The sequence below is a fragment of the Rattus norvegicus genome, chromosome 2 (genome assembly GCF_036323735.1).
Source record: "Rattus norvegicus strain BN/NHsdMcwi chromosome 2, GRCr8, whole genome shotgun sequence".
NCBI lineage: Eukaryota > Metazoa > Chordata > Mammalia > Rodentia > Muridae > Rattus > Rattus norvegicus.
The window spans coordinates 171,417,551-171,426,208 of NC_086020.1; positions in this window are offsets into that span (position 1 = coordinate 171,417,551).

Here is an 8,658-nt window from a genome sequence, read left to right on the forward strand (position 1 = left end):
CGAACAAATACAACTTCTAGTCGGCTCTGACTCTGAAGCCTTGAAGTTGGAGCTGGTGTTTGCTCCCTGGCACCAGCCCCGATACCATCAACCAGGTGGTTGTGAGGCTGGATTTACAGGCCGTATCCCTGAAGCTGCCCATGGGAGGCCACTCTGCGATCTTGACTGATTTGCCAAAACAAAAAGAGAGTTCTGGAGATGCATCTGGTTTTCTGACCTAGGAAAAGAACCCAATATTTATTAATAGTGACCCGATGGCTGGTGCTTTGCCATGTTTTCTGTTTGTTTGTTTTGGTTTTACTCTGTAAGCAAGTAATTTTATAATAACTTTCATCCTAAATGATTCCAGTGGTGGAGACCAGGACTCCTTTCCCCCACCCTAGTTTGTATTTCTCATGTAATGTTTTAAAATACATGTTGAGAAAATAAAGCGACTTTAATGTGTCCCTTTGTGTTTTGCAGCTCTCAAAGCTTTCCACAGACGATGCATGGAAGTAAATTATTAGTATTTTTACGGCTGTTTTTATTAACAGCAAGATTCTCTTCTTAGAGGTTTGAGAGACTGGATGGAGTCATCCTTGTGTTTGTGAATGCAGTAAGATAGAGGGGGCAGGATAGCATTGCGTATGTCGTGCTGATACTCTAGACCCAGCAAGTGTGGATTTTATGTGCCCTCTGCAATGTGATCCATGCAGTACCACCAAGCTAGATTTGTGCGTTCTTAGAAATGTGGCACTATGAAGTTCTCGTTTATTTTAGGCACTTGAGACATCTGGCTTTCTTTAACTGCTGCTTTCTCTGTGTTTTGGGACCCACAGTGGGGCCATTGGGTACTGCGAGCACCACATGAAAGAAATAAAAATGAAGGCCCCTCCCTTCTTGCATTATAGTAATCAATTATGAATGTATTCTTATTCAAAATAGGAGATACTCATTACATGCGTGTACTAATGTATGCTCTTCAAAGTACTTCCATTTAGGTTAAGCAACTTGAGATGGATTTTCATTACATATACATGGGTGTGTGCGGTGGGATGTATATGTGCATGTGCATGCACACACACATACACACACACACACACAATTGATTACTACCATAAGGCAGATTTGGTTTCAATTCTATCTATTGAAATCCCATTTTAGTGTCCCCCGGAGGCTCCGCCAGAGCCATACCGATTCAGATGAGGATGCTTACAGCTAATCATTGGACTGAACAAGGGGACCCCAATGGAGGAGTTAGAGAAAAGACTCAAGGAGCTGAAGGGGTTTGCAACAACATACAAAGAACAACAATATCAACCAACCAGAGTTCCCAGGGACTAAACCACCAACGAATGAGTACACATGGAGGGACCCATGACTCCAGCCACATATGTAATAGAGGATGGCATTGTCCAGCATCAATGGGAGGAAAAACCCTTGGTCCTGTGAAGGCTTGTTTCCCCAATGTGGGGAAATGCCAGAACGTTGGGATGGGAGTGGGTGGGTAGGGATGGGCGCATCCTCATGGAGGCAGGGGGAGAGGAGAGGGGAGGGTGGGAGAGGGAAGAAGGGGGATAACATTTGAAATGTAAATATATAAAATATCCAAGAAAAATAAAATTAAAAAATTAATTATCAAAAAAAAAAAGGAAATCTCATTTTAGATTGGTGATGAATCCACATGTCCACCCACATGGACTATGTGGGAAATCCATTCGTTTCACAGAATATTTAATGCTCACTTTGGATCTATGTCTGTGAAAGACTTAAGTTCTTTAGACTCTGTCGTTATGCTTCATTCTTACAGGAAATGCGTGTATTTCTTACAGGCTTTTAAAAATAGTTCTCGCTCTAGGAATAGGCACGTCCTGTGTTTACCGGGAGTCCCACACCCGCGGATCCCGGCCCGCAGCAGCTCTCTGCTCCCAGACCCCATGGGAGAGAGACCTCACCGCCTGGTCAGGTGGGCACTCCTGAGGCTGCAGAGCGGAAGACACCACCAACACTGCCCACCCCTGCCCACATCCCTGGCCCAAGAGGAAACTGTATAAGGCCTCTGGGTTCCCGTGGAGGAGGGCCCAGGAGCAGGAGGACCGCTGCGCCTGAGACACCGCTAGAACCTGAAGGAAACAGACCGGATAAACAGTTCTCTGCACCCAAATCCCGTGGGAGGGAGAGCTAAACCTTCAGAGAGGCAGACACGCCTGGGAAACCAGAAGAGACTGCACTCTGCACACACATCTCGGACACCAGAGGAAAACACCAAACGACATCTGGTACCCTGGTGCACTGAAGCTCCCAGAAAGGGCGGCACAGATCTTCCTGGTTGCTGCCACTGCAGAGAGCTCGTGGGCAGCACCCTGCGAGCGAACTTGAGCCTCGGGACCACAGGTAAGACCAACCTTTCTGCTGCAAGTGACCTGCCTGGTGAACTCAAGACACAGGCCCACAGGAACAGCTGAAGACCTGTAGAGAGGAAAAACTACACGCCCGAAAGCAGAACACTCTGTCCCCATAACTGGCTGAAAGAAAACAGGAAAACAGGTCTACAGCACTCCAGACACACAGGCTTATAGGACAGTCTAGCCATGTCAGAAATAGCAGAACAAAGTAACACTAGGGATAATCTGATGACGAGAGGCAAGCACAGGAACCCAAGCAACAGAAACCAAGACTACATGGCATCATCGGAGCCCAATTCTCCCACCAAAACAAACATGGAATATCCAAACAAACCAGAAAAGCAAGATCTAGTTTCAAAATCATATTTGATCATGATGCTGGAGGACTTCAAGAAAGAGGTGAAGAACTCCCTTAGAGAAACACAGGAAAACATTAATAAACAAGTAGAAGCCTACAGAGAGGAATCGCAAAAATCCCTGAAAGAATTCCAGGAAAACACAATCAAACAGTTGAAGGAATTAAAAATGGAAATAGAAGCAATCAAGAAAGAACACATGGAAACAACCCTGGATATAGAAAACCAAAAGAAGAGACAAGGAGCTGTAGATACAAGCCTCACCAACAGAATACAAGAGATGGAAGAGAGAATCTCAGGAGCAGAAGATTCCATACAAATCATTGACTCAACTGTCAAAGATAATGTAAAGCAGAAAAAGCTACTGGTCCAAAACATACAGGAAATTCAGGACTCAATGAGAAGATCAAACCTAAGGATAATAGGTATAGAAGAGAGTGAAGACTCCCAGCTCAAAGGACCAGTAAATATCTTCAACAAAATCATAGAAGAAAACTTCCCTAACCTAAAAAAAGAGATACCCATAGACATACAAGAAGCCTACAGAACTCCAAATAGATTGGACCAGAAAAGAAACACCTCCCGTCACATAATAGTCAAAACACCAAACGCACAAAATAAAGAAAGAATATTAAAAGCAGTAAGGGAAAAAGGTCAAGTAACATATAAAGGCAGACCTATCAGAATCACACCAGACTTCTCACCAGAAACTATGAAGGCCAGAAGATCCTGGACTGATGTCATACAGACCCTAAGAGAACACAAATGCCAGCCCAGGTTTACTGTATCTTGCAAAACTCTCAATTAACATAGATGGAGAAACCAAGATATTCCATGACAAAACCAAATTTACACAATATCTTTCTACAAATCCAGCACTACAAAGGATAATGAATGGTAAAGCCCAACATAAGGAGGCAAGCTATACCCTAGAAGAAGCAAGAAACTAATCGTCTTAGCAACAAAAGAAAGAGAATGAAAGCACACAAACATAACCTCACATCCAAATATGAATATAACAGGAAGCAATAATCACTATTCCTTAATATCTCTCAACATCAATGGCCTCAACTCCCCAATAAAAAGACATAGATTAACAAACTGGATACGCAACGAGGACCCTGCATTCTGCTGCCTACAGGAAACACACCTCAGAGACAAAGACAGACACTACCTCAGAGTGAAAGGCTGGAAAACAACTTTCCAAGCAAATGGTCAGAAGAAGCAAGCTGGAGTAGCCATTCTAATATCAAATAAAATCAATTTTCAACTAAAAGTCATCAAAAAAGATAAGGAAGGACACTTCATATTCATCAAAGGAAAAATCCACCAAGATGAACTCTCAATCCTAAATATCTATGCCCCAAATACAAGGGCACCTACATACGTAAAAGAAACCTTACTAAAGCTCAAAACACACATTGCACCTCACACAATAATAGTGGGAGATTTCAACACCCCACTCTCATCAATGGACAGATCATGGAAACAGAAATTAAACAGAGACGTAGACAGACTAAGAGAAGTCATGAGCCAAATGGACCTAACGGATATTTATAGAACATTCTATCCTAAAGCAAAAGGATATACCTTCTTCTCAGCTCCTCATGGTACTTTCTCCAAAATTGACCATATACTTGGTCAAAAAACGGGCCTCAACAGGTACAGAAAGATAGAAATAATCCCATGCATGCTATCAGACCACCACGGCCTAAAACTGGTCTTCAATAACAATCAAGGAAGAATGCCCACATATACGTGGAAATTGAACAATGCTCTACTCAATGATAACCTGGTCAAGGAAGAAATAAAGAAAGAAATTAAAAACTTTTTAGAATTTAATGAAAACGAAGGTACAACATACCCAAACTTATGGGACACAATGAAAGCTGTGCTAAGAGGAAAACTCATAGCGCTGAGTGCCTGCAGAAAGAAACAGGAAAGAGCATATGTCACCAGCTTGACAGCACACCTAAAAGCTCTAGAACAAAAAGAAGCAAATACAACCAGGAGGAGTAGAAGGCAGGAAAGAATCAAACTCAGAGCTGAAATCAACCAAGTAGAAACAAAAAGGACCATAGAAAGAATCAACAGAACCAAAAGTTGGTTCTTTGAGAAAATCAACAAGATAGATAAACCCTTAGCCAGACTAACGAGAGGACACAGAGAGTGCGTCCAAATTAACAAAATCAGAAACGAAAAGGGAGACATAACTACAGATTCAGAGGAAATTCAAAAAATCATCAGATCTTACTATAAAAACCTATATTCAACAAAACTTGAAAATCTTCAGGAAATGGACAATTTCCTAGACAGATACCAGGTATCGAAGTTAAATCAGGAACAGATAAACCAGTTAAACAACCCCATAACTCCTAAGGAAATAGAAGCAGTCATTAAAGGTCTCCCAAGCAAAAAGAGCTCAGGTCCAGACGGGTTTAGTGCAGAATTCTATCAAACCTTCATAGAAGACCTCATACCAATATTATCCAAACTATTCCACAAAATTGAAACGGATGGATCACTCCCGAATTCCTTCTATGAAGCCACAATTACTCTTATACCTAAACCACACAAAGACCCAACAAAGAAAGAGAACTTCAGACCAATTTCCCTTATGAATATCGATGCAAAAATACTCAATAAAATTCTGGCAAACCGAATCCAGGAGCACGTCAAAACAATCATCCACCATGATCAAGTAGGCTTCATCCCAGGCATGCAGGGATGGTTTAATATATGGAAAACCATCAACGTGATCCATTATATAAACAAACTGAAAGAACAAAACCACATGATCATTTCATTAGATGCTGAGAAAGCATTTGACAAAATTCAACACCCCTTCATGATAAAAGTCCTGGAAAGAATAGGAATTCAAGGCCCATACCTAAACATAGTAAAAGCCATATACAGCAAACCAGTTGCTAACATTAAACTAAATGGAGAGAAACTTGAAGCAATCCCACTAAAATCAGGGACTAGACAAGGCTGCCCACTCTCTCCCTACTTATTCAATATAGTTCTTGAAGTTCTAGCCAGAGCAATCAGACAACAAAAGGAGGTCAAGGACAGATCGGAAAAGAAGAAGTCAAAATATCACTATTTGCAGATGATATGATAGTTTATTTAAGTGATCCCAAAAGTTCCACCAGAGAACTACTAAAGCTGATAAACAACTTCAGCAAAGTGGCTGGGTATAAAATTAACTCAAATAAATCAGTAGCCTTCCTCTACACAAAAGAGAAACAAGCCGAGAAAGAAATTAGGGAAACGACACCCTTCATAATAGACCCAAATAATATAAAGTACCTCGGTGTGACTTTAACCAAGCAAGTAAAAGATCTGTACAATAAGAACTTCAAGACACTGAAGAAAGAAATTGAAGAAGACCTCAGAAGATGGAAAGATCTCCCATGCTCATGGATTGGCAGGATTAATATAGTAAAAATGGCCATTTTACCAAAAGCGATCTACAGATTCAATGCAATCCCCATCAAAATACCAATCCAATTCTTCAAAGAGTTAGACAGAACAATTTGCAAATTCATCTGGAATAACAAAAAACCCAGGATAGCTAAAACTATCCTCAACAATAAAAGGACTTCAGGGGGAATCACTATCCCTGAACTCAAGCAGTATTACAGAGCAATGGTGATTAAAAACTGCATGGTATTGGTACAGAGACAGACAGATAGACCAATGGAATAGAATTGAAGACCCAGAAATGAACCCACACACCTATGGGCACCTGATTTTTGACAAAGGTGCCGAAACCATCCAATGGAAAAAAGATAGCATTTTCAGCAAATGGTGCTGGTTCAACTGGAGGTCAACATGTAGAAGAATGCAGATTGATCCATGCTTATCACCCTGTCCAAAGCTTAAGTCCAAGTGGATCAAGGACCTCCACATCAAACCTGATTCACTCAAACTAATAGAAGAAAAACTAGGGAAGCACCTGGAACACATGGGCACTGGAAAAAATTTCCTGAACAAAACACCAATGGCTTATGCTCTAAAATCAAAAATCGACAAATGGGATCTCAAAAAACTGCAAAGCTTCTGTAAGGCAAAGGACACTGTGGTTAGGACAAAACGGCAACCAACAGATTTGGAAAAGATCTTTACCAATCCTACAACAGATAGAGGCCTTATATCCAAAATATACAAAGAACTCAAGAAGTTAGACCGCAGGGAAACAAATAACCCTATTAAAAAATGGGGTTCAGAGCTAAACAAAGATTCACAGCTGAGGAATGCCGAATGGCTGAGAAACACCTAAAGAAATGTTCAACATCTTTAGTCATAAGGGAAATGCAAATCAAAACAACCCTGAGATTTCACCTCACACCAGTGAGAATGGCTAAGATCAAAAACTCAGGTGACAGCAGATGCTGGTGAGGATGCGGAGAAAGAGGAACACTCCTCCATTGTTGGTGGGATTGCAAACTGGTACAACCATTCTGGAAATCAGTCTGGAGGATCCTCAGAAAATTGGACATTGAACTGCCTGAGGATCCAGCTATACCTCTCTTGGGCATATACCCAAAAGATGCCCCAACATATAAAAAAGACACGTGCTCCACTATGTTCATTGCAGCCTTATTTATAATAGCCAGAAGCTGGAAAGAACCCAGATGCCCTTCAACAGAGGAATGGATACAGAAAATGTGGTACATCTACACAATGGAATATTACTCAGCTATCAAAAACAACGGCTTTATGAAATTCGTAGGCAAATGGTTGGAACTGGAAAATATCATCCTGAGTGAGCTAACCCAATCACAGAAAGACATACATGGTATGCACTCACTGATAAGTGGCTTTTATCCCAAATGCTTGAATTACCCTAGATGCCTAGAACAAATGAAACTCAAGACGGATGATCAAAATGTGAATGCTTCACTCCTTCTCTAAAAGGGGAACAAGAATACCCTTGGCAGGGAAGAGAGAGGCAAAGATTAAAACAGAGACTGAAGGAACACCCATTCAGAGCCTGCCCCACATGTGGCCCATACATATACAGCCACCCAATTAGACAAGATGGATGAAGCAAAGAAGTGCAGACCAACAGGAGCCAGATGTAGATCGCTCCTGAGAGACACAGCCAGAATACAGCAAATACAGAGGCGAATGCCAGCAGCAAACCACTGAACTGAGAATAGGACCCCCATTGAAGGAATCAGAGAAAGAACTGGAAGAGCTTGAAGGGGCTCGAGACCCCATATGTACAACAATGCCAAGCAACCAGAGCTTCCAGGGACTAAGCCACTACCTAAAGACTATACATGGACTGACCCTGGACTCTGACCTCATAGGTAGCAATGAATATCCTAGTAAGAGCACCAGTGGAAGGGGAAGCCCTGGGTCCTGCTAAGACTGAACCCCCAGTGAACTAGACTGTTGGGGGGAGTGCGGCAATGGGGGAAGGGTTGGGAGGGGAACACCCATAAGGAAGGGGAGGGGGGAGGGGGATGTTTGCCCGGAAACCAAAGAATTATTATTAAGTATTAAATAAATTTAAAAAAAAGAAAGAAATACTCAAGTTAATAAAAAAATAAAAAAAAAATAGTTCTCGTCTTCTGAGCTCAGCTCCCACAGATCCACTAATGTTATGTATGTGACTTCCATGACTTGACTCCAGCATACTCACTTGGTAAATGAAGGGCTCTAATTCGTCTATGTCCCTTTCTGTACTGACACCTAAGCCCATAGCCAAGCAGGACTCCACCAGGCATGGTAATCACAGAAAGATCATTTCCTTGCCTTCTCCAGCAGGGGGCTCCCCTGGGGTTTGGAAGGGACCCCTTTCTGGAATACTGGATACTTCCAGACCCTGTAGAAATGCTAGGAAAGGAGAGAGCCTAAATGGCCAGCATAGCCAACAAGAACCTTTACAAGGTCACAGGCTTCTG